Below are 27168 nucleotides of genomic sequence, written 5' to 3' on the forward strand. Positions count from 1 at the left end.
ATATGCTTTTTGAATATTGTGCTTATTTGAACTGGTAGGATAGATATAAAACATGGAAGAGTAGGAATTGCAGGGTTATTAGCTTCATGCCCATAAAATGCGCACAAAACTGCCATAAAGGATGCACCCTACAGAGTATACCAGCATGCACACCTGGAGATTGGAATTTAAGCTCAGTAAATGACCAGATGGCCTACATAGCATATAGAAGATGACTGATAGCCTATGTAAATCCTCAGGCCTGCGAGCCTCATAGTGACTCCTTTAATGTTGACATCATGTCAGAAGTCAGGGCATGAAATGTAATGAGCATGGAAGCAGATTCCTCTGAATGAATAAAAAAGGGGAATCTGTAGTGTAGATAGAGCAGGAAATTTATAGAATAAGAATGAATGTAACTTGGTGTAATGTAAAAGCATTTCTTCTTGTGTGTGGTGTGGAAAATTACTAAGGTGAAATATTAAGAGAACATTTGCCCGCTTGAAAACTGCCACACCCATCTGGCCCTGCCAGATGTGGGGTCTGCACCCAGCAACCGTAGTAACGAAATAATCTTGACACACAAGAGGGACCCCCACCCTTCTGTGGCCAGTCGATACTTTCTGAAAGGCAGAGTATCTAGTCTGTTCTCAGGAGACAGACCTTCAATGTCCACTCTCAGGGAATGAGGATTTGCATTCAGAATACAAGGCGTTAAATATCTGTTTTCGGGAGATGAAGCTCTGTACTTGGGAGACAGAGCATTAAATGTTTAGGCAAGGCATTTAATATTTCTGCCTTTCGGGGGGCAGGCTAGGAGGATCTCTCTTTCCATGGAGGCCTGATGCAAGAGCCATTGTGAGAAGTGAGATAACCATCCTGCTTCGGCCACCTCTTTTAAGTTAGTTCGAAACTGCCCCTCGTTTGATCCTTCCAATAACCAGGTGTCCTAGGTTATCAGTATCGACTGGCCACAGAAGGGTGGGAGTCCCTCTTGTGTTGCAAGATTATTTCGTTACCATGGTTGCTGGGTGCAGCCTCCCCATCTGGCCCTGGGGATGTGTGGCAGCCTTCAAGGGGCAAATGTTCTCTTAATATTTCACTTTAGGCCGGGCGGTGGTGGCGCACGTCTTTAATCCCAGCACTCGGGAGGCAGAGGCAGGCGGATCTCTGTGAGTTCGAGACCAGCCTGGTCTACAAGAGCTAGTTCCAGGATAGGCTCCAAAACCACAGAGAAACCCTGTCTCGAAAAACCAAAAAAAAAAAAAAAATTTCACTTTAGTAATTTTACACACCACACACAAGAAGAAATGCTTTTTCATTACACCAAGTTACATTCATTATTATTCTATAAATTTCCTGCTCTATCTACACTACAGATTCCCCTTTATTTATTCATTCAGAGGAATCTGTTTCCATGCTCTTACAGTCTGGTTACTCATCACTCTCTGGGGAGAAGGGCACAGAGCCCTCATAGATATTACTCAAAAAGAACTTGGAGCTGAAATCCCCCAGCTCGTAACAGATATCAATAATTGTTTGGCCTTTTGTTTTAAATAAGGAATTTTCTTTTTCTTTCCTTCCTCCTGACATCTTTCTCTTCCTCGTGTTTCTTTCTGAAATTGTTGAGGTTTCCACATTTGTAGTGTTCTAAAATTTCATAATGATACATAAAGTATTTAATTTGTACTTACCCATGTTGGTAGCGGGTCATGTGGCGGCAGGCAGCAGGCCCTCGGAGCAGCCAGTCCCAGCCAGAGATGCTGCAGTTCCCCTGAGCGGTGGCTAGTTCCAGGAAGGGTGACACATCTGCCTCTCTGGGAGGCAGAAGCGAAGCTGCCCCTCCAGGAGGCAGCCAGAAAAGAGCGGGAAGGGCAGGAACTGAGAAAAGCGCGGGAAAGGCGGGAACTGAGAAAAGCGCGGGAAGGGTGGGAACTCGAAAAAGAGCGGGAAAAGCGCGAACTCAGGCCAGAAACTGAACATCAGCCTGCCTCAGTGGATGGGGGAGGGAGTGGGCATGACTTGCCACATGGCCTGCTTCCACCTTTGGGGACCCATAGCATTTCTGCTGCCACCAGGGATCTTGCAACAGATTTTTTAAAAAATAATAACACTAATTATTTATTACAAAGTTCCACTGGCACTTGTTCAACATTCTCTGAAACTATGTGTTATTTCCATTTTGGGATACTTTCATTAGGTATTTATACAGAGACTAATATTCTCTTTTATTTTTCATTAAATTTTGGCATTCTTAATATTGGGAACAGGACTTGCCAGGTAGAATAATTGTATCGATTCTTTCTCACCATTTTTTTTAACTTTTTTTTTTTGGTTTCTTGAGAAAGAATTTTTCTGTAGCTTTGGAGCCTATCCTTGAACTAGCTCTTGTAGACCAGGTTGCCCTCAAATTCAGAGATCCACCTGCCTTTGCCTCCCAAGTGTTGAGATTGCCTGGTCCCTCTTTTTAACTCTTGTAACACCATTGCATTATGGTTTATTGTTTTTTTAGAAAATTAGCAGACACTATTTTGATTTCTCAGTCCTTTATATTTTGTGTCTCCTTCATATTATCTCATATATATTTTTAATGACTTGATATTTTCAGGTTATTCTACATTTTTTAAATTTCCTTTTTGAGAGAATTTTCACAGGAGAAAATTCTATTTCTGTTGGGCATTTTTTTCCCATTTTTTCCTAGTTTTTATTTACATCTCTCTCCTTGTAAGCTTTCTTCAAATGACAAATGAGTTCCTCAATTCAATAAACAGTTATCTGACCCTTGAGGCCTGAGTTCAATCCTCAAAACCCCTGTAGTGGAAAAAGAGTCAGACTTCTGCAAATTGTTCTTTGACCTCCACATGTCTGTAGAGGTGTGTACCCCTGACACACACAAGGCTTGTAAGTTTTTAAGTCTATGTGCTGAGGCAGATGTAAACCGCTCTCCACATTGGTGAGGTTTATCGGCTGGTGCAGCGGGTGCTGCAGTGTGAAGATCTGCTCTACCTCAATCCCAACCTGACCTCCTGCTGACTGTAGGGGAGGCAACCCTCTCTACAGGGAAAGGACACTAGGGAACCATGTTTCCTAAAGACCGACTTAACACCCACAGGGAGTACATGGGGCAGGCTCCCATAGTGTTCTGCTTGATCAATTCTTATTTCCCATCACCTGCCTTCCTTCAAAATACTGAAAATTCAAATAATTTCCTGACTGTCTACATGTTCCATCTCTTAGGATGGGACATCGTCTTTTAAGCATCCTTTACTGATGTCATGCTACCACATACTAAACCAGAGAAAAAATGAAAAGAATCCATACTTAGACTGCATTCACTTCCTGAAGTTTATTGCTAGTACATTCTACATTAGGACATTTCGTATCCTTTATTACAATTGATGATTTGATGTCTTTTTGACTCTCCAGGCATGATTTTAAAAATGTTTTTAATTTTAACTGGCACATAGTAATTGCCCATAAGGGCGCAGTTTGACATTTAAATACATACATATAATACACCATAATCACTTGTGACCCTGGACTCTGAGCCTTTCTGTGGGAACATTCTACATGTAATCTTGAAAATTCTCTAGTGGTTTGTTATACAAAATCCTGTAAAATGCATAATCCAAGCATGAACCTAACCATTAAAATACTTAAACAACAATACATTGAAAATCATCTCACCAGCTGACTAGCGTGGTTGCCAAACAAAATTAGCAGCTAGAATTGGGTTGCTAAGAGCAACAGAATTACTCATTCCTTAGAACACTTTGAGAAGTTGCCCCAAAATCTCCCCTCACACAGACCCTTTACTGAACTAAGAGAGGTGCAGTGTGCTCTGATTGGCTTATACAATCTGAAAGCTGGCCTCTGTAGACTGGGCCAATGAGAGATCCCCCTACCTCACAAGTCCAGATGGGGACCTGAACACACACACACACACACACACACACACACACACACACACAAACCAAAACAACAAAACATCAAAAGAGGTGCTGGGAAAAGGAATGCTGAAGAGGTAAGCAAAATATTCATTTATCTTCCACCTATTTATAGTAACTAATTAATTAATGGTGATGTATTCAGGCTGCTGCATCACAGAGAATCACAGAAAGTATTTAGTTAATGTCACAGGATCAGTCACAATAGTGAAAAAGTCTATGTTAAGACAGTGACCTTAGATACAGGGCAAGATCATCAAGAGGGAACTAGATATGTCCACATCAAAACTTGCTAAAGAATTTCTGCAATGGAGTGTGACACTGTACTTTCAATTTGGAAGACTATTGCTATGCAGCTGCTTGCTGGCAGGACCTGCTCAGCCCAAGAACTGAGAAGCACCCAGATGCCCTTGCTTGGTTGCAGGAAAAACTAAGAAGCACCCAGATGCCCTTGCTTGCTGGCAGGACCTGCTCACCCCAGGAAACACTGAGAAGCACCCAGATGCCTTTGCTTGGTAGCAGGACCTGCTCACCCCAGGAAGGTGTGAGAAGTACCCAGATGCCCTTGCTTGGTGGCAGGACCTGCTCAGCCCAGAAAGAACTGAGAAGCACCCAGATGCTCTTGCTTGCTGGCAGGACCTGTTCAGCACACAAGAACTGAGAAGCACCCAGATGCTCTTGGTTGGTGACAGGACCTGTTCAGCCCAGGCAGGACTGAGAAGCACCAGGGTGGCCCTGCATTCCTTACCCTCAGATCCTGTACTTAATTTCTCTGCATCTATTGTTCTCATTACTTTGGCTCAGTAATAATGGCAAACATAGGAACCTAGATGACACAAATTAATTTTAATATACTGTAAAGAAAAGAAAGAGGGGATGACAATCAGCCTATTTGGAATTGTTTTCTCTTCACAGATATAAGCAATTCAGTTACTTTGGGCTGTTAGAAATACTATATCCACATTTGCCTTGCTTTTGCTTCCTGGGACACAGGCTGTTTAATCTATATTTGGATCTACAGTATGATTAATATCACGCATAGTATATATCCTAGATTCTATCACATTTTTGTTAAAATTGTTCACAAATTTACACTTATAATTTTAGGCATTTTTTGAAAAGAAAAATACAAACTAACATAAATAAGTATGCCTGAAATCATGAGACTCTTCTGAACTCACACTATGAGTTTTACACAGCCTAATTATTTTCTAAAGTGTATCTGCTTATATTTTTGCAACATTTCCATAAGCTGGCATTTTGTATTTTGATATGTTTGTCTGAATTTTTTTAAACTTTTATTATGTATACAATATTCTGTCTGTGTGTATGCCTGCATGCCAGAAGAGGGTACCAGACCTCATTACAGATGGTTGTGAGCCACCATGTGGTTGCTGGGAATTAAACTCAGGACCTTTGGAAGAGAGGCAATGCTCTTAACCACTGAGCCACCTCTCCAGCCCCTGTTTGTCTGAAATATAAACTTGACTTCTGCCCATAAAAAACAAAACAAAAAACAAAAGAAAAAGAAAAAAAACCTCTGAAGACAACAGTCTCCTCTTATCGGATATTACAAAGTCGCTGCTAATGGCTCATGAAATTCAACCAATCATACACAGTGACAGAGGGACAGACCCAGACAGGAAGCCCATGTCAAAATTCTGTAGAACCGAAACAGAGACCCTGCAAAGGAATGCCTTCCAGGGATCATAGATTTTATTCTGATTAACCCATACAAAATTTATAGCGCTAAGTAATCTGTAAATAGAGACAAAAAAATATTTTTTGTGAGACACTGCCAGAAACTTTCACATGGATCTTTATGCTAGGCTCCTCAGTGCCAACTCTGTCTGGAGGTCCAGGGCACAGAAGGCTGTCAGGCCAGGCACCGGGGGAAGATGACTGTTGGGGTGGGGGGTAGATTTGCTGCTCTTTCTATTTGCCTAATAGGAAGCCTTGTGCTCAGCATCTCCTAAAGCAAAAGAAGAGAGATGAAATCTCTGGGCACCTCACTGCTACTACCTCTCAAAGATTTCCTGTCAAAATGAGCCTATAAGGGGAGAAAGGTTTTCAAAAATCTATTTAACCTGGCAGGATTTCCAAGCTTGGCAAAGAAAAGAGTTTGAAGGCTCTGTCTTTTTTAAAGTTGGGGGTTGAAGGAGAAGAAAAAGAAGGAGAGAAGAGATGCCAATGTACTAGTTCTAGTTGTGTTTAAAAATAAAAGGCAAATGAGCCATATAGCTGGTATTACCATAGCATACACAGGGGGGAAAAGCAGCTTTGATTGATGCTTTATCCATATTTTATAGAGGTACTTATTTTGTTTTCATCTGTTCAAATGCAGAAAGTGACCTTGATGTTCCTCCCCCTTAACTGAAATGCAGAAAATATGTCTGTTGTAACTTGGTGGCTTGTATAGTCAGTGACAGCACAGGCTCCCTCTCACCTGAGGAAAGGTTAGCCAATTCTTGAGGAAAGTATACAAACACCACTCCCCATCCCATGCTATGCACTTGAATAGTACAAAAGCAGACAAGTCTGTTGAAAATGATTCAAAAGCTGATGTTGAAGCAGTTACTCAAAAATGTCTGGGAATGGGACTCCCGGGGTGATCTCTGATTCCAACTCATTCACAGTGTCTCTAGTCTTCCTAAAACTGTGTTGTTAGCCAAGTGAAAACTGTATTCTAACAAAGAAAAACAGCAATACTAATATGAAAATCATAGTGCAACCTCACCTCTCTGGTATTTTCTAGAAGAGCAGAGGACAGAAGTCCTAAGGGTAACAGAGAGTAGAACAATTGATTTTTATCATAAAGACCCTAAAGTCATTAAGAAAATGTTGACTTCTGTTGGCCATGATATGATATTTCATATCATGCTATGATATGAAAACATTCCATACATCTAAGAGCCATTTTTAATGAAAATGTAGCTGTCAAAAATGGGACCATAAATATGTCTTTATAATCTTGAAATGTTCCATACAGAATGCACTTCATCCCACCAAGTAGGGCAAGTGAAGCTCTATTATATGTTGAAATAAGCCATAGTCATTTTGGTAGATTTATTTCATATTACAATGTATTGCTTTTCCCACAGTTAAATTTTGAAATGTAAAGACCAAATCCCTGTAACATGAACATACATGTTAATACACTAGATAACACCCCACCCCCAAAAATGTTTCTTTTCCAAAGCAGACACAACTATGTTGAAAACTGACAAGCTATGGACAATGTAGGGCTTCATAATGGAGGAAGAGGGTGCTAACTCACCGAATCCCAGCAGCTATAATAAGGGCTTTTCTGAGGACAGGAGCTTGTGAGGAAAAGGATGACCAGATAGTCATGGAATCTTTTAGGTAGCAAGTACAAGGACATGAGTAAAAACCAGAGATGATTCAGCTGCATATAGCTGTATGTATGAGCATATACTCTGTTCCTTAGAAGAGACTTAGGCACTTGTGAAATAATTTCTGACTCTCAAAACCAACTTCATGGCCGGGCGGTGGTGGCACATGCCTTTAATCCCAGCACTCAGGAGGCAGAGGCAGGTGGATCTCTGTTAGTTTGAGGCCAGCCTGGTCTGAAAGAGGTAGTTCCAGGACAGGAACAAAAAGCTGCGGAGAAACCCTGTCTCGGAAAATAAAAAAAGAAAACAAAAAGAAAAACAACTTCATTTATGAGAAAACACTATCTACTGTAACATCTAGGCATAGCAATATTTTGCTAAGCACCCACATTGAAATATCTGTTATGACCTCCTATGAAAATCTAATGGCATTCAAAACAAAACAGTACAAAATGATGTGAGGCAATGCTCTTAACCGCTGAGCCACTGCTCTTCAGTATTGAGAGGGAGGGGGAATGGTGTGGGGGGTGGAGAAGAGGAGTGGGGATAGGGGGAGGTTAGCGGGAGGAGGGGGCAATATTTGGGAGGAGGGGAGGGAAATGGGAAATGGGGAGCAGGTGGAAATATTAATAAAAAAATGAAAAAAAATGGTAGCTAGTGTGTATGTTGGCTGCTGTAAGGATACACATTTGAATATTGCTTGTAGTTGTAGTGTATACTGGATCTGCCAAGTCAAACCAGGAGGGAGGTAGAACATCCTCCTGGTGTCCATTTGGAACCCTCAATTCTTTCTCTTAAAGATTTCCTTGCTTATTTATTTTTAATTATGCATATGGAGAGCAGAGACTTTACATGTGGGTGGAGGTGTCCCTGGAGGCCAGAGGCACCAAGTCTCCAAAGCTGGAGTTGTAAATTGCCCATCCCAGGTGCTAGGAATAGAACTTTAGCCTTGCAAGAGCAGTAGAGCTCCCAACACCTGAGCCTTCTTCTTCAATTTCTAGATCCTTAATTCTAAATATTAAGGCAACTGTTGGAAATTGTGTGAAATATAGATGTGTATGCTTTTCCCATTTGTCTCCTAAAATTCTAAGTTTAGGAACAAAAGCTGACAGTAAACCAATACAGATTTTATAGATAGCACAGGCTTAATAAACAGCTAAAACATCTTCAGCTTCCATCAGCTGAGATTCCCAGCCCATCTACACCTAATGTTGAAAGAAGAAAGAGAAATCAAGAGATGTGGCTTTGCCAGGTATTGTCAGTGCTTTCTTCCTACCATTGCTCAGCCCAGAATTAATGAAATGTCAAAACCAGGCTAGTGGAAAGATCCCTAATTTTCCATGTTATGAAACAAAAGAATCTAAAAGCCACATGCTTCTCCTTTCATATAAACAGAAGACAATAAAAAAAGAACAAATTGCACTCAGTATCATGGGACCTGAAACAATTGCAGGAGGAGTAAGGTAGTGGATGAAAGGCTCAGTGGACCCTTCCATGAATAGTGGCAAAATATTCTCCTAGACAAACTGCATTCTTCCTATGTTAAAGATAGGAAACAGGCTAATCTAATCAAACTCTTGTAAAAGTATCAGTGTGGACTTTTCCCCCCACTGACTTAATATCAACTTTTAGAATTAATTGGGCTTCGTCAGGGGATATGTGCCCACATCACAATAGCCTTTTTGCTTTTCCAGGCACTTCATTTGGGATCAAGCGCATCCCAGGGAGTTTCCACGTTCATCTGACATCAATTTCCCTTCTCCTGCTGATATCCATTTCATGTCACAATAATTAACTTGCAGATATTACAACCAAGTTTCATAATTAACATTTTATTTGTCAAATATTTTCCGTGCATATATTTACTGTAAAAAATCTTACAATCAATCAAAAAATCCTTTCACTTTATTCTCTATAATCTTGTATAGGAATTAATTACTGTGAAAAATTGAACTACCTATGGATTTCAATTTTGTACATATTACTTACTGTTTTTCATGAATCAAGTAATAATAGGAACTATATTCCTTAAATTTAAAGAATTCAATATACTTTCAATTCAACTACTATCTCATCTGTCTAGTGGAAAATTGTAAGTCTCATACTATAATCTCTTATCACTTATGATTTTGAAGAATCCCATGGATATACATTGGGTAAATGTGCAACCCTTAACAAAGCAAACATACAATTATTTAACATTCTCAAAATCTGGAAGAAATGTTTGGTTACAAATTCTGACCAGTGCCGGGCGGTGGTGGTGCATGCCTTTAATCCCAGCAGTTGGGAGGCAGAGGCAGGCGGATCTCTGTGAGTTCAAGACCAGCCTGGTCTACAGAGCTAGTTCCAGGACAGGCTCCAAAACCACAGAGAAAACCCTGTCTTGAAAAACCAAAAAAAAAACAAAAAACAAAAAACAAATTCTGACCAGTTTGGAACCTGTACACATGTGCACGTGTTGAGATTAATCTCCCTCACACCATTCGCCCATTTCATCAATGGACAATAACATAATAAAGTCTTAAGAAAGATATTGAAAAGGATAAGCTCCTGATCCTCTGAGCTGGATGTGTAACTGACAGCCAATTTGAAAATAACCTATAAACTGACAACGTGAAAGAGTTTTATATTACAGATGGGAACTTTATTTGATCAAAGGATAACATAAAAATACAATTTTACTTTTTTTAAAAGCACAGTTGTCAGTTGAAGAATGAACAACCTCTGGGTCTAGCTTTATTTTTGTTTATATGGTTATTTATATAATAAATGGACCCTTTAATGATTAGTGGCAAAATATACACCTAATAAACGATGGACCCTTTAATGATTAGTGGCAAAATATACACCTAGACAACTGGCATCCTTCATAGATTAAAGATGGAAAAAAACGATTTCTATTCCAAATTTTTAAGAAGTATCTGCATCATTTTTCCCCTACTTTCTTAATATCAAGTTTTGGGAATAACTAGACTCTGCAGGGGATAAGCAGGCATATCAATATACATGTATTAAAGGAATGACTAGGTTGGAAGGAGAGCCTCTGATGAGGCTTCTCAAGGAATATGGGGTTATTTGCTAATTCTGTTCATTTCTATGTATGTACCACTTTGCCTGCAAGCATAATCAGAAATAAGGAAAATGGGACTTAATAGAAATCATCTGTAGCCGGGCAGTGGTAATGCACGCCTTTAATTCCAGCACTCAGGAGGCAGAGGAAGGCATATCTCTGTGAGTTCAAGGCCAGCCTGGCCTACAAGAGCTAGTTCCCTGACAGGCACCAAAGCTACAGAGAAACCCTGTCTCGAAAAAACCAAAAAAAAAAAGAAAAGAAAATAAAAGAAAGAAAAGAAAAGAAAAGAAATGATCTGTGTAAGCATTCCTGTCTACAAAACTCAAGGCTGATATTCAAAACGTGACTCTAAACCTAGGTTATCAAGCTGCTTCTCTCAATGTGTATACAGTTCACTGCAGGAGGTGTGAAGCTGGAAACCAACTCTCAGTTATCAGCTACTGGAAGAATCTCCCTGAGTTTTTATTACTAAGGCAGCATTTATTCTGTTTGTTCTCCCTTCACCAGCCTGCTTTCTGTTTCTCCAATCCTTCATTTACGTGTTTCTACAAGGGCTTCTCAGAAGTTTAAGTGCTGAGAAGAGAGCATACCAAATGTTTAGCAGGGTTATCTAAGCATGTATTAGGTTGCCCCCAGAACAGAAACTCTCCCAAAACAATACAGACTCAGAGGCCCACAGTAAAGGTCTAACTCAAGTAATTTCAAACCTGCTCCAGCTGAAATTCAGGCCTACAAAATACAGCGTGAGGTTCCCCGAGCTGAGTGACAGCACTTGGGATGCTCACAAGCTCACTGCAGACTTTGCCTCAGGGAAAAGTGGAGGACCATTTAAGGGACTCCTGTGCACAGAACTGTCAGCACTCAGGAATGGAACACTGAAAATTTCTTAAAATAAAATTCTCTGGGTATCTCACTTGAGTAGGAGGATATGAATGTCTAACATCAATAAATATCTGTTTCTTTAAACCTGGCAAATAAGGCCTGGTTGATTTGGCACCCAGCTTGCCCAAGTAACCCCCTCCCAATACGTTCTGTTTTAGAGTGCTATGTATGTAAAATAATTTTCTTTCTTAATCAACAAAAGGCTTCCTTGCCGGGCGGTGGTGGCGCATGCCTTTAATCCCAGCACTCGGGAGGTAGAGGCAGGCGGATCTCTGTGAGTTCGAGTCCAGCCTGGTCTAGTTCCAGCTAGTTCCAGGACAGGAACCAAAAGCTACGGAGAAACCCTGTCTCGAAAATCACACAAAAAAAAGGCTTCCTTTTGGGGGATATACTAAATTTATCATACATGAATCTGAGGGCTGTTCTTAGATGGGATCTGGGTTTGGTTCCCGGCACTCACATGATGTCTCAGAACCATCCACAGATCCAAAGGATCTGACTCCATCTGAGTTTCATGTGCACCCAGCTTACATGTGTTGTTCATACTTTCATTCAAGCATAATATTCAGACACACAGAATAAAAATAAATAAATCTTTGACTCTCTATCTCTGAGGGATTCCATGGTTGGAGTGTTATAGGAAAGCAAGAGGCCCAAGTTTGTGTCAACAGCAGCAGCATCAATGCCCAATGCCAATGGCCAATTATAAGTGCCAGCCTTCCTGTAATTCCCGATTCAGACAGAGGAGGGCAATAGAGGGACCAGAAGCAAGCTGCTTATGGGGACAAACTGCATCAATGAACTCTGGGTTTGTTTGGAAGACTCTGTCTCAAAGGAATAAGGTGGAAGAAGAATATAAGACAATTTCAAATGACACCTGTGTTCTACAAGTGCACATGTGTGCGTGTGCACACACATTCACACACACACGCATACACACACAAAGAAAACCATACTGAAATTGGCATGCTTACAATTATGTAATATAGGGGTCAGAGACTCATCAGAAAAATGTACTTGCTATTAAGCCTGATGACCTGAATTCTTTCCCTGAGACTTCTAACGAGACAATAGACTTCAAGTTTAAGTCTGACCCACATGGATTATGAGCCTTGGCAAAGAAACATACCACACACAATAAATAAAAGCTACTACGTGTAACTAAATACTAGCCAGATTCCTGATTGTATAATGTGAGATGGCTATGCGCCCTGTGTGAATTGTACAGAATGGTGAGCTGCCGAGCCACAGCTAAGTGAAAACTCCCACCACCATAAGCAGCCCCCATATTCAACCATAAAAGGGCATAAGAAATATAAGGCTAACAGTGCTCATGAGAACTGTGAAGCAAAACAAAGCAAATGAATAACAAAAAATGAAATTTAATTCCCTCCTTTGCCAGCATATTTAGTTTTTTGTTTATTTCTGTATTTGTTTTTATTTTTCCAAGACAGGATTTCTCTGTGTAGCCCTAGCTGTCCTGTGTTCTACTCTGTAGACCAGGCTGGCCTCGAACTCAGAGATCCATCTGCTTCTGCCTCCCTAGTGCTGAGATTAAAGGCAGGCTCACATATTTGTCAAATCCATTTTCAAAATATTTTTATTTTTAAAGGAAAAAAAATCAACATTGTAAGTTTAGAGAGGTTTGTTTTTTTTTCTCTCGTTCATAAGTGAAGGGGGGTGAGAAATGCATTTCTTTATCCAACTCTTTATCATTAAACAGTAATTTTCATCAGATTTCAAATGTCCCTATGAATAGCGAGGCTGTGGGAAGATGATACAGCTAATACACTGCTGGTAGACAATTAATGGAGTCTGCCGTCTCAAGCCAAGATTGGCTGGCTCCGTGGCTCTGCTAATCAAATTCCTCAGCCTTCAATGCAGCAGTACTGAGTTTCTGCATTAATGCTATAAGGCAGTGACGAACAAATACAAACGGTGTAATCTTCTTTAGTAATCACAGCCTCCCACACGAGTCTATGTAATTAGGAAAATATTAAAGCTCATGTCCTGAATTGTGAATATAGCAGATTGTTAATCAATATATTTACATGGCTCATGCGAAAGTATTTAAATTGGCGAGCACTCTAAGATTTCCTTCAAATAATATCAACACAAGGACAATGCCTGGATGTGTGTTAACAGGTCTGTGTCTTGTTGGTGTGTTTACAGTAGTTGTTTGGAGAATTGTTCTATGACAAACCCTGCTACAGCAAAAGCTTAACACACACACACACACACATTGTTATCCAAATCTGCTTTGTCCCTCCATATATAAAAAATAAGCGTGGAGTCCACAAAATATTAAGGAAAGGGCCTATTCACATGCACACCAAAATGCAACCCCAAATTCAAATAAAAGTGAGATCTATTAAAACACAACAGAAAGCTCCTCATGTGATGCAAGTTTATAAAACCTCATTGCTTGCTGCACCTTATGCTTTGCACCAACATAATAGTGACTTTTGACAAAACACACTGAATAAAAGATTGATGAGAAGTATAACAGATTTCATTTGGCCAACAAACCATAACTCTTCTTTTCTGCCTTATGCACAGAAGCAAAATGATGCTAATGCTTCAGCATCTCAATGTTTTAGTGATTTGCTAGACTCACTATTTGAAAATTATTAAGAGAATAATAGCAATTGACTAACAACAGTGTGATTTGTTTTACTCCCTGTCACTCATGCAAACAACAAAATTACACATGTATTTATAGCATCTTATACATATGTGAAGGTATGTGTGCCCGTACTTTCAAGGATATGTTTGCAGATGATATAGAAGAAAATTATGAACACGACTTCTTAAATAAAGTAGGGTTTTTTTTGTTTTTTTTTTTTTTTTTTTTTTTTTTTTTTTTTTTGGTTTTTCGAGACAGGGTTTCTCTGTGGCTTTGGAGCCTGTCCTGGAACTAGCTCTGCAGACCAGGCTGGTTTCGAACTCACAGAGATCCGCCTGCCTCTGCCTCCTGAGTGCTGGGATTAAAGGCATGCGCCACCATCGCCCAGCCAATAAAGTAGGTTTTATTTCATAATTAGTGGCATATCAAGGAATGGCAATGGCCTAAAATTTACAAAGCAGAGAAGTCTGAACCTGCAGGAAGAGTTTGCAGGTCTTGCAAGTTAAAAGGATCCAAATCCTTAAGAAATCCTGGCAGAGGCTGGAAGAGCTGGGTTAGGAAGCAGGAACCTGATCCTTTTATCTCTATAACCTACATTCTCTCTTTTACCTTCCAAAGTTGTCACCATGGACTTGGGACAACAATCTGGAGACTCCCGAAGCTGTCCTTTCTCCTAATCTATTCTTTCACATAATTAACTGCCTGACTCCTTTGTCCTCTGATTTTATCTGAGAAACTGGCAGGTTAGGCTAATTTCTACAGTTACCACATATCAGTGTTAAGGAAATATTTCATTTCCCAAATGAAAAGCAAACACTCAGAGCACAATAAGAAAGGCTGAGACACTGGGAACTTAATGAGCTTTGCCACTCTTTGAGTCGATAATTTCAAAGCCCTTAAAAAGCAAAGGCTTTGGCTCTCATTGTGCTGAAACTGAACTGAAGGAATGTTAAGTGTTTTGTTTCTTTATTTATTTGTGATGTATTCATCCTTCCCTAGCAAGTCAGTAATGAGACTGGGAATAGAAGACAAAATATTCTGATTCCTTATTTTCCTCCTAACCACTCACCTTGCTTAAATGCCCATGGTAGAAGTTAATGACATTTACTGTTCTAAACCAGACATCATCATGATTTCCCTAACAGATCCACAGAAACTTAGCAGCAAAAAGAAGTAAGAAAGAGAAGGACTTTAATCTTCTCAGTTTCCGTCAGAGTGGACTTCTTCAGAATATCGTTTCTGACATAACCTCAGGGCTATGAAAGTCTAACCTCTTCAGGGGCTGGTAAATGCGGAGCTGGGACACACTGCCACATTGGAAGCAGCAGCCAAGTCAAGCTTGCAGACTCAGGATCGAGGAGCGCCAGGGGCGTCCAACAGAATCTGAGTTACCCATTCTTTAGTACTGTGCATACAGTCAGAAATGAAGTAAGCTGCATTGTGAGAATGGCTTCCAGCTAACAGTGGGCTGGATTTTCTCTGGAAAGGGTGTACTTGAGTAATAAATCATAAAAAAATATATCTCCCACTCTCACTGTTAAAATGCAGACACAGGATCTGCATCCTCTGATTCCCTAAGCTCACAGAGGCCTCAGTTGAAGACGATCTCTGATCTATTCTGGATAGTTACAAACATGCTTTCCCACCTACGTGAACGCAAATGAACTGGGGAAAGAGCAGAGCTCGGCCTGGACAGCCCCTTGCTGTTTATAGAACTTGGAAGGTGAGGACCTTCACATTTCACTTAATTCATCTAATAATAATAAAGTATTTGTTTCATAAATGAAAAAAACAGAGAAGATAGAGTCTGGGATGGCAGGTAATACAAAACATGTGTTCCTTTCAAACACTCTGCGATGAATCTTCCATTTTTAAAGGAGTGTTTGATCGAGAAAAAGAGCATTTTATTCTCTGAATTGTTTCTATTCATTTTTTGATGCTAGAAGAACTATGGAGAAATAAAAACTAAAATGCTAAATACATAGCTAAGTAATTGGTATATTTTAAAACAGAAAACAAAAGGCAGTATTTGCAGAATGTAAGGGCATCTGATGGGATTTATTTTCAGTTGTAGTTAAAATACACAACTTAAACACCAGAAAAGTAACTTTGTTAATGGTTTAGCATTTTGTGAAACAGATACTATATCATAAAACCAAATTAATGGGATTTACTAAAGCCACAAACAGATCTCTTTGTTCCTGACATGAAATTTAATCGGTATGAAGCTTTCAAATTTGGACCAATCTGAAATTATCTGGTAACAACATAAGTGGGATTTTTTTATTACTAGTTGTATAAATAAGAAGCTACCTATGTTTTCAAAATATGGGGGAATCCTCAGACTAGGAATAAAATTGAGAAGAGTCCAAAATCCTGTCTCGAAAAACAAAAACAAAAACAAAAAACCAAATGAAGTGAAAGAATGTGGAAAAGAACACTAGAACTAGAAAAGCGTCTAGAAGCTGCGGGTTGATCTTTCAATGCAGAAGAGGGGAACACTTAGAAGTGACTTCCTCCAGTTCCTTGAATCTTGTGTCCTCCCTAATGTAATTCACCTTCCCAGGCTCACATAATCAGTTTCCCGAAAGGAAAAGAATGACTTTAACTGTGAGACTCTGTTGCTGAGAATCACTGGAGTAAGAATACATATGTATTTTACTTATTTTTTGGTGTCACAGGCAGGCTGACTATTTGTACTATTAGAAAAGAGACAGTTTGAATGAACGTAAACTCATGCTTTTCAATTTCGAGGTTTACTTAAACATAGCTATACTCTGTTTTCATTTACATTTCTATATTTAAAAAAAATTCCAGATTTTACAGGAGAATTAGTCTCTACAAATTAGCCAAATGTGTTAAAAGCATTTTTAACACATAAAATACACCACCTGCCTTGTTCGCGGAGGACCTGAAGACACTGAACTGTTTCCAACTTATGTAACAGGTAAACAAATCCTTGAAGCAACAGCTTTAACAAAGTTCCCTGGAGCCCTTAATCCTGTTTACTATACACCAGCATCTCTCTTTCCTATCACATACTAAAACAAAGAAAGCGTGCCATCCACAGTACTTAAAAACATTGATACACTTAATTGTTAAAATGCTGGAAGCACAATATATAGCATTCAAATTATAATAAAGAAGAAAGTAAAAATCATTTGACCACACATCTCTCCAATGTATCTGAAAGGCAGAGTATATTACTAAGGAGTTCCTCTTTCTAAAACCCTCTATAGCAAGCCGACACCAGCACGAAGGGATCCTCTCTCAATTCTGACTACTTTCAACAATTGGTGAGTTTCCAGGGATGGGGAGGTATGATTGTTCGTGTTTAACGGACTTTATTTCATGTAAATCTCAAAATTATAAAACCCAAAGCCTAAACACATCAAAGTCTGATTTGGATTAAATCAGAAGATTGTATGTGTCACAGAAAAACAAAACATCTTATCAGATATAAGCAGTAAGACACATATGCCACCTGCCTTGTTCGCGAAGGACCCAAAGACAGAGAACTATTTCCAGCTTATGGAACAGGCGCACAAATCATTGAATCAACAGCTTTAACAACGTTCCCTGGAGCCCTTAGCCCTGTTTACTATACACCAGCATCTCTCTTTTCTATAGCACACTAAAACTCCAGCTTGAAAGGAAGACCACCTCACTGTGGGGAAAAGAACCAGGGAGCTGAGACTCCCAAAAATAGACGTTCCTTACTCAAAACCATTGTGTATGACTGAATGATTATCGACTCCAGACGCAATATGTTCATGTTAATAAAAGGGAAAACTTTAAACATCTCAAGTATGAGAATAATGAAATCTACCAGTCCTCATCTCCAACATTATAATCAAAAGAGTCTGTGAATAATTTCCAGTGTTATTTCTACAAAATCATGTTTCAAAATCTCAAAGCTTCCACGGCAGTAATTAAAGGTATAACTTCTGCATTTATTTTGCAATTTCTGTCTCTGGAGGCTAATTTAGAATACTTCTCCACAACAATATAAATTTCATTGTGCCCCGTCTTACATAATTTAAAGCTAACATCTAGGATACCCTTGCTTTCAAATGTAGATTTTTGCCTTTCTAAATCTTGCTTGCCAGTAGGGCTGTGTAGTGAGTGCAATTACTACCTCGTACACACTATTTCCAGCCACCTCCCATTTGTACCCACACCACACAAAGTGCAGAACATCATCAACAGTACTTCAGTGTGACTAATAACATCTCTACGTTTAAAAGTTACCAAAAGACTAAAAGTAAACACCCCACTGAAAAATCCCCTTGAGACCATCATCCAAGCTTCAAAAATACTCAAGGTAGTCTGACTGCTTGAATCAGTAAAAAGGGACTGTTTGAGTATATGGACTTTATGAACGGTAATTAAATCAAATCCTATCTATGGTAGTTGTGTGCAACCTTAACACCATGAGATTAGGAAAGGATAGGGTGGCTAGACATTAACCCCACATGCTCCTGTGTGGAGAACCCAGTTCAGCATCTGTCTTACCTTGGGAGCAGGACAATAGTCCTAGGATCTTCCAGGGCTTCAGTGACTCTGACTGCCTTTCTCTTGGACCCTGGGTGAAAAGTAGCCTAATTAGCATATCCTTTTGCATGTAAAAAGAGATGCAAACTGTAACACGAGGCCAGGCCCATCTTAATTAACATTTCAAATCAAGGACTTAGCTGCTATTTTAAGGACTTGGGGGGTAAAACACACACACAACACAAACAAATCCAGTAGAACAACAACAACAAAGGAAGGAAACTGGCTGGATGGGGTAAAGCCGAGCCTATGGAGGCCTAATTTACTGACCATTGTGAGACAAAGTTTTTTTGAAAAGGATAGCAAAGAGAGAAATGGATTTCTATACAGAGTGATGAGAATTAAGAAACTAAGTTCATGTCTTTTAAAATGGAAGCAGCTGTGTCTCATTTTATTTTCCTAAGTAGGTTATTCTACAGTGAGAAATCAGACAACAGCTCTAATAGCGGCTACTTCTGATGTCTTGCAGAAATACTCGTACCAGCCAGGCGATGGTGGTGCACGCCTTTAATCCCAGCACTCCGGAGGGAGAGGCAGGCGGATCTCTGTGAGTTTGAGACCAGCCTGGTCTACAAGAGCTAGTTCCAGGACAGGCTCCAATGCCACAGAAAAACCCTGTCTCGAAAAACCAAAAAAAAATAAAAGAAAAAAAATACTCGTACCATTCTTACACATACCTACCTAGTAGAAAAAAAAAGAAACATCTTCCCCTAACCCTTTGTATTACTAACGTGCTTATCTATAAATGGTTTGAAATAGGAAAGCATTGAATACTTGGAATCATTAAGTGTATCTATACAGAAATCAAACTGGATTCATCAGATCCTGAAAGGCTTTGTTGGTGTTTTTTATCTCTAAGTGTTTTTGTTCTACCTTTGCTGTGACTGGAGGAGCCTCAGAAGGAAGAACCTGGAATGGTCTTTGAGTCATCAGTCAACTTGAAGGGAAAGGAAATACTATACACCAGTCATTAACATAGCATATTACTGTGCATGTTAACATAGTGCATTCCTGTGCCTTCAGTACCAATCAAGTATAGATTATTGTAACTTTTTCTTTGTTGTAACACTTGTTTTGAGCCAGGTGGGATATGAATTATACATAAAAAAGTAACCAAAATGTTTGTCTCTGAAGAATTCGAACTTCTAAATGTTTTACTCCGGGTCTGATGAGCCCACAGTCATAAACACAGTCACTACCCAAGGAAATAGTCCTGGAGAGAGGTTTTAATTATTCAGTTCCCATAAAAAAATTTAGCTGCTCAGGAGTTTCTCCCACCCCATCCTATGGTGATCATAATTCAGACACTTTATCGATTGTGTACTATAGTCAAAATTATAAGAACACAATGCCTTTAGTTGTCTTTAGTACGAACAATGGTCACAGTCTCTGCTCACACACCGACAATACTGACACCAAATGATCTTGCATATTTTGCTATGATCACATTATTGAAGAGGGTGCTTATGCCGGAGGGGCTATTGAGTGTGCTCCAGCTCACCCTCTGGAAGGATAGAAGCTGACAGACTCTGAAAACACAGAAGATATCTACTCCCATCGCCGTGCCTCTCATCATCTCCAGTTCCAGAACAGCTGAAGCAAGAGTTTAGATGCAGGCATTTCTTTGGATTACCAAGGTGTAAAGAACAAGAGTCTAGATGTGACTCACACCTGCCAATGTGCTTTTTGGTCTTTATTGTACTGTCACAGGCATTCATTCCTATGTAGAGGGTACAGTCTCAAAAATCTAGTCAATCACTGAACCATTATGCAAATTTTCATGCTAATGGTAGTATTTGTCTAGTATTGTTGACTGTTTCTTTTAGTTATGTTCCTTAAGGAAAATGTATATGAATGATTAATATCCATAAAATCGTGGTTTAAACATGTTAGACATGGGCTGGGAAGATAGGTCAGAGAGTTTGATCCTCAGAACACACATAGAAAAACAGATATGGAGCAATGCAATCCCAGTGCCCCTAGTGATGAAAAGCAGGTAGAGACAGAAAGACCTAGAAGCTCCAAAATGTGTTACCTGGTGTATACAGAGCATCAGCCAGAAAGCACAAGAGACACCCTGCCTCTGAACAAGGTGGAAGGAAAGAATAGACTCCTGAGAAGTCCTTAATGTTCAGCTCTCTCTCTCTCTCTCTCTCTCTCTCTCTCTCTCTCTCTCTCTCTCTCTCTCTTTACCGGGTCTCTCTGCCCAAATCCCACTATCTCAGAGAAAGAGACCTTCTTCCAAAGGAAGATGTCAAAAACTCAGTTCCACATTCTTGATGTTTTTGGCTCCTCCCCCAAAGTTTAAAGTTGCCAACATCACAAGACCCTGACTAATGGGTACCATAATTGGGAACCATCTTTGGGGGCTGAAGGAGTCACCAGGGAGTTGCTTTGCTCAGCAAAAATCTGGTATTTTACTTTTCAATTTGGCCAGATCTGTCTTAATGCTTTAGCGAAGAAATCTATTATTGGGTACAGAAAACCTATTAACTTGGTGTGGTCATATGCAAACCATAGCAAACCTGTACCTACACACACAAACATACACTCTTGTATATATACATACATACATATATATATACATTAAAATAGACAACTATTAAAACATTATGGTATTGTGCATATCCTCTAAGTACCACATGGTATCTAACTATATTTGAATTTCTGCAAAAATATACCATCGGGGGGATGGAGAGATAGCTCAGAGGCAAAGAGCACTGGCTGCTCTTCCAGAGGTCCTGAGTTCAATTCCCAGCAACCACATAGTGGCTCACAACCATCTGTAATAAAATCTGGTGTCCTCTTCTGTACTGTAGGATACATGCAGGAAGAACCCTGTATACATAATAAGTAAAAATCTTTTTAAAAAATATACCATCAGTTTTTTTGGTTGGAAAGCACTGAAATTCACCGATCACTTATGGAGGTGGAGAAGCCCGTAATCAATTAGCGATATCATCTGTCTCTGGTGAGGGTTCCCTACTCGTAGGTTGCACACGGCCAGCTTTTTGCCATGTTCTTGGATAATTAAATAGTTAAAGGCCTGTTTTCTAAATGTACAAATATTACTTATTTAGACTTTTCCCCAAAAACCTTGTCACCCACAAAAGACCCTACCTCACTCTGTGACTTCCTTGAAGGTCAATGTACATAATCACATGCCTTGGGTCATCCTGGTTGGGATAACCTTCAGTAGTGTTTGAGGCCTCAGTCATCCTGACGAGGAAGGAAATGCCATGGGTCATGCATTAGCATACTTTATTACTATGCCATCAATGACAATCAGGTCTATACTACTGTGAGGTTTTCTTTGTTGGAATACTCATGTTTTGAGGCAAGTGGGGTATGAATTACATGTGAATAAATAATAAAATATACACAATCACACATTTTCATGTAGTCAATGAGTATTCAGACCATAATAGTTTGGCACAAGTGTCTCAAATTTATGTCACTCTCATTGTGTAAAATAGATTTATTTCAATAAAAGAACAGTCCCCAAATCTTTATATGTTTCATCATCAACCTAACTTAAAAGTTAAAGTTTGATCTGAAAACCATCTAAATCAGTTGCCATCTGTTCTTGGATAAATTGGGATTACACCGACTGGGAACTGGTGTAATCAAACAAAGATAGACACGACACGATATCCCAGCACAGGAGCAGTACCAATGTAAGAAGCAGTAATGGACTCTGAGCAAGTCCAAGTGCAGACTCACTTTTATTGACTCAATTCTCTGCCGTGTGAATTCAATGGAGCAGAGGCCTTGCCTTTGAAGATAGGTGGAATGCTGCCTTGGTGTCACTGGGCAGCCCTTTATTCCTTAGTCATGTACCTACAGCCATCTTGGTGTAGAAGTTCATTTTTGTTCATCTATTAATCTGAAAGCTAAGTAAATCCCAAGGTGGTCTCCTGGGTGGGTTCTGTGGCTCACCAGGGGATCTGCTGAAAGCTTCTAGCAGGAGGCATCTGCATTGACCCCCAGGAGCTAGAAGAAGCTTCCACACCCCCCCCCCACCAGAGCTCCTTGGAGCTATACCTGAAGCAATGCAGAAACTCTATAACAGTACAATGAACTGAACAATGATGAGATTGAGGAAGGCTGGGCAGAAAGGTTCAGGCCCCTTCCTTTGAAACAATTGTCATGCCCTGGCTGCTTGAGGTATGATGTGTGTGGCAATGGTGAGCATCCCTGAGAAGTATGTAAGGTCATTTCTTAAAAGCCACTAGCCCACATTTACTAGTAATCTCAGGATGGGACAGCTGACTGACCACACTTTTCTCATTTTTTGTACTATTAAGCTAAGAACCCATGTCGTATTCTAATTAAGAACTCTGTCTTTGAGTGTTTTTCTATCTTTTGGGAAATTACAATAGACATTCAGGAGAAACCTGAACCGTTTTAGAAACATCTTCATGCAAATATCCAACCCTTTATAACTCTGAAGGCTAATTCTTAGAATACATTGGAACACAGGAACAATGCGGTTAAGGTCATTGACTCTGTGTGACAGAACCTTTTCCAGTTCCCAGTAATGTGCTCCTCACCTGCACGGCTTCTACCATCCATGTTTCTGCCCACAGTCTTATCACCAGCATTTGGACAGTCTCTAAGGTGATTGATTCCTTGCACCTTTCTCCATCTATGTGAGTCTGGGTCCATGTTAGAACTTCCCTCAGTGGTCTGTCCATGGAGAGGTATGCTGTTCACAATAGCATAAAACCTTGTCCTACGTCTACATATTAACCCAGTCTCAAAACCACTCTTAGGCTTTGGGGTTCTGGCTAAAGCAACATTCTCACTCCGTGGTGCAGGTTTCTCTTTCTCTTAGACCATTAGGAATGTTTTAATAAAATATCATAACTGGGTGGAGTGTGTGTGTTTTTTTTTTGTGTGTGTGTGTGTCTACACACATTTCTCAAAGCTCTGAAGGCTGGGTCATTCAAGTGCAAATGCCTCCATATTTGCTGTGTCCTGAGGACCTCAGTCCTGGGTCATAAATGGCCCTCTCACATGATTATTTTTTGAGGCTCCTAACAGCGTTTACAAGGTATCCACCCCATGACCTAAAGACTTCCCCAAAAGCTCCAACTGTCCCCCCATTGCCCCCAAATTAAGATTCCAGCAGGAGACTGGGAGAAGCAGCCCCATCACACCACAGCCACTGCTTGGGTTTATCCATGGAGAACTGGGAGAACAAGAGTGACTCCTCACACTTGTCAGCCTCACACTCACCAAAACCACGCAGCTCACACATCTACAGACAGATGGAAACCATTCCTTTGAAAAGTTAATTGCATGCCGTTTCAATATTGAGACTTCTTTTTTCAATTTACCTTTAAGGAAGAGGGATAGGAAGCAGAGGGCATAGTCTTTGAAAATATAATAAAAGGGTGATTGTGAAATTTTTTATGAAAATAACTTATTTCATGTAAATAGAGGAAAGGACTGATGAAAAATATTAAAATATTCTTTTACTTAATGGCTGTTCATATCAATCTTCTGGGTTATACCAGGGTCACAGAGTGAGCATTTTCTTATAGAAATAATACGTTAATTTCTGATGACACATTCTTAGGATGCAACTAAATATAGAACTATCTAAGTTCAAAATAAGGTCACTTTTCATAAATCCGTAAAAACAAAGCAAACCTGAGAATTATTTACATATGCGACAGTAAACACTACCAGAGGCAAACCTTAGTTACACCATTGCTAGTACTCTTAGAGTGTTCTCCACAGCTGTACCAGGAAACTACAAATTGGGTAATTTATAAAGAGCAGATATCCATTCAGTTCACAGTTTTGCACACTGGAAATTTCAAAACCATGGTGTTGGCATCTCAGGAGAGTCTTTGTATTGTATCACCTCACTGCCAGGGCAAAAGGTCAGGAGAGGTCAAAGGTGAGGCAGGTAGTGAGGGCGCTCCTTCCATTTTTGGTAAATCCACCCCCTGCAAGAGTATTCTTGAGGGCAGGGCTCTCTTGATCAAATCAGCCTTCTCTGCCTCTGTTCAGGTCTCAGCAGGGACATGCTGGGGATGGAGTTTCCAACACAGGAATGTATGGAACACTCAAACCCTAGAAAACTCCTTTTCCTTCCAGCTGAGGAAGAAAGACTCCTTAAGCATATGATTCTACCACTGCTAGGAAGCTGTTACCATTTAGAAGTAAAGTCACTCTGTAAGTGTGCAGACAACTCATAGCAAACGCACGGGATCTGCTTTAAAAAGGTATCAGCAGGTAATGCATTAAGGTTCAGCCACAATAGTGCTGTTTGTTAGTATAACCTACTGGGGCAAATGTTATCTTCATTTTACAAATAACGATGCTGAGACCATTAGCAATTAAACAAGTTGCTCAAGACAGCATCAAATGGGCCAAACTCAAACTCAAATGCAGGAAATGGACACATCTGAAGGGCTCGCTGACTAGCAGCGCCTTGTCTGTGCAAGCAAGGGTAGCTGCAAATGATCTTAGGAGATTTGTCCAGTAATGCATGGCTTACTCTCTAGAAGATACTGTCTACAAACTTGGAGCATGGTTTTTAATTCTTTTTTAGAACTTCTAAACCTGCAGGTTGTAGCATCCATAAAGGCTCAAAACAACGCGAACGTAGTCCATCATGAAACTGCTAACCTACAAAAAAGTTCATGATTGTTTAAGTAATTGGGAGAGGGGTGTGAGAGTCAATTGTGTGGTTCTTGAACATTAATCTGTAGAGGATAGATAGCACTGTGCTATTTCAAAAGGTTGGACACATCTGAATATGATTTCTTTTAGCAAGCTAAGGATCTGGCATATAGAAAGATTCCAAGTGGCACTTAGAGCCCCAAATTTCATACACTAAAACATGAAACAGACACCAAATGTGACTGCAGCAAGTGACTTAGGTATGAAAATCTTTCATTTCCTTTGTATTTTAGTCAAATTTGAGAAGGGTGTTTAAAATTGTCTATGTTTACTATAGGTTCAACTGAAAAATCCAGAAGTTTTGGCTTCTTTTCTTAAGTCGGATCCTGGTTTAGCCAACTATTCACCTGCTGCCCGATACTTGGGTTATCCCCAGATAAGTTACAATAGTGTTGTCGTATGCTGTTTTTGTCAGCATCCAGATGAGCTCTCTAGCACTGCCCTGCCTAGCTCACCCAATGAAGCAGAGAGCAATGGGCAGTACCATTTTTCCTGCTCTCACAGCTCGAGTCCAGCTAACCTGTACTCACATCACCAGAGCCAGCTCTACTGTTTTGCCCAGATGAAGTACAGGGCATATTCTCTGATTACTGTACTTCCTGAGGAGCAGAGACAGGTCTTCTCTTCTCATGCCTCTGAGGTTATCTCTCCTGCCTGTCATAGGCGCCAAGTGATGAGCGGTGTTGTATAATTTTCCTTTATACTGTGTAAAGATGTGTCACTGATTGCTTTAATAAAGACCTATATTGTCAATAGATAGGCAGAAAGAGGTTAGGCATGACTTCTTGGGACAGAAAGGTCTTGAGGAAGAATAGTGAAGAGACTAGCCAGATGCAGAGGAAACAGGATGTGGAGGACAAGATAGGTAAAAACTATGAGTTTTGTGACTACTGGATATAGATTAATAGAAATGGGTTAACTTAAGTTCTAAGAACTAGTTAGAAACAATCTGAAGCTACAGTTGAGATTCAATTATAAGTCTCTGTGCCATGATTTGGGGTCTATTGGTACAATAAAGCCTGCAGCAGAGGGAGGAGCCTATTCCCATTACCCTCATCACCCTGTGGCATACCAGGGAGGGTGGGGGCATCTCTACTCCATTCATACCTATATGCACAGCTCACCTGGGCCCTTGTCAGCAGGGTCATTTCTAGTATTCTGGCCAGGTGAGGTGCCATGCTTGCTCTTGCATGTGTTCCAGTTGGTGAGGTGCAGGGCAAGTTTTCCTATTCCTGTAGCCCTGGGTCCAGCTATCTCATCTGCCACAGGAGTCATGGAGTGAGGGGAGGAAGGGCATTTTTTCTTCATGCATGTTACCACATGCAGGATGACAGGGGAAGGGATTGTTTCAGTTCTCCCTCTTTTATAATCCCAGGATGCTCACCTGTGCCCCACCAACAAGGACAGCTCTATCTTGCCTAGCCCATAAAAATATGTGACCCTTTTACAATAAAGAGATTGTGCTTTGGAATCTCTCAGAGTCTGTGTCATTGCCTCCCTGTCTTCTAACTCCCTGCCCCTGACCCCCTGCCCCGCCCCCAAGAAACCAGGAATTGCACAACAGGCAGCACCAACAAACCTTCAAAAACTACAAGGGAGTGAGATCATCCTTCCATTGCTCCCTCCACCATATGACAGACAAAAGATGAGGTCAGATCTCCCAAGTGTATTTGTGGTGCTGGATTACCTGTGCCTTTGTCAATGGGGTCAGCTCTACTATGCTGCCCAGGGTAGGTGCAAGGGTGCACTATTCTGAGTGCTACAGCCAGTGAGGGGTAGGATCAACTCTCCCACTTTCAAGATCCTGGGACCAGCTTTTCTACCCTGCTGTAGGTGTTAAGGGATGAAGTGCAAGGAACAAGGAGGATATCTCTTCTTCCCATACACCACAGCATGACAGAACAAGGGGATAGCTAGCTCCTCCACTCTTGCATATTCACGGACAGATTATGTGGATTCGCACTTGCAGGAACAGTTTTCCTGCGATGCCCTAGGGAGGTGCAGGGTTCTACTCTCCAAAGTGTTGTAGTTAGAGGTAGGGCCAATTCTACACAG

Source organism: Chionomys nivalis, chromosome 16 (genome assembly GCF_950005125.1).
Source record: "Chionomys nivalis chromosome 16, mChiNiv1.1, whole genome shotgun sequence".
Taxonomy (NCBI): domain Eukaryota; kingdom Metazoa; phylum Chordata; class Mammalia; order Rodentia; family Cricetidae; genus Chionomys; species Chionomys nivalis.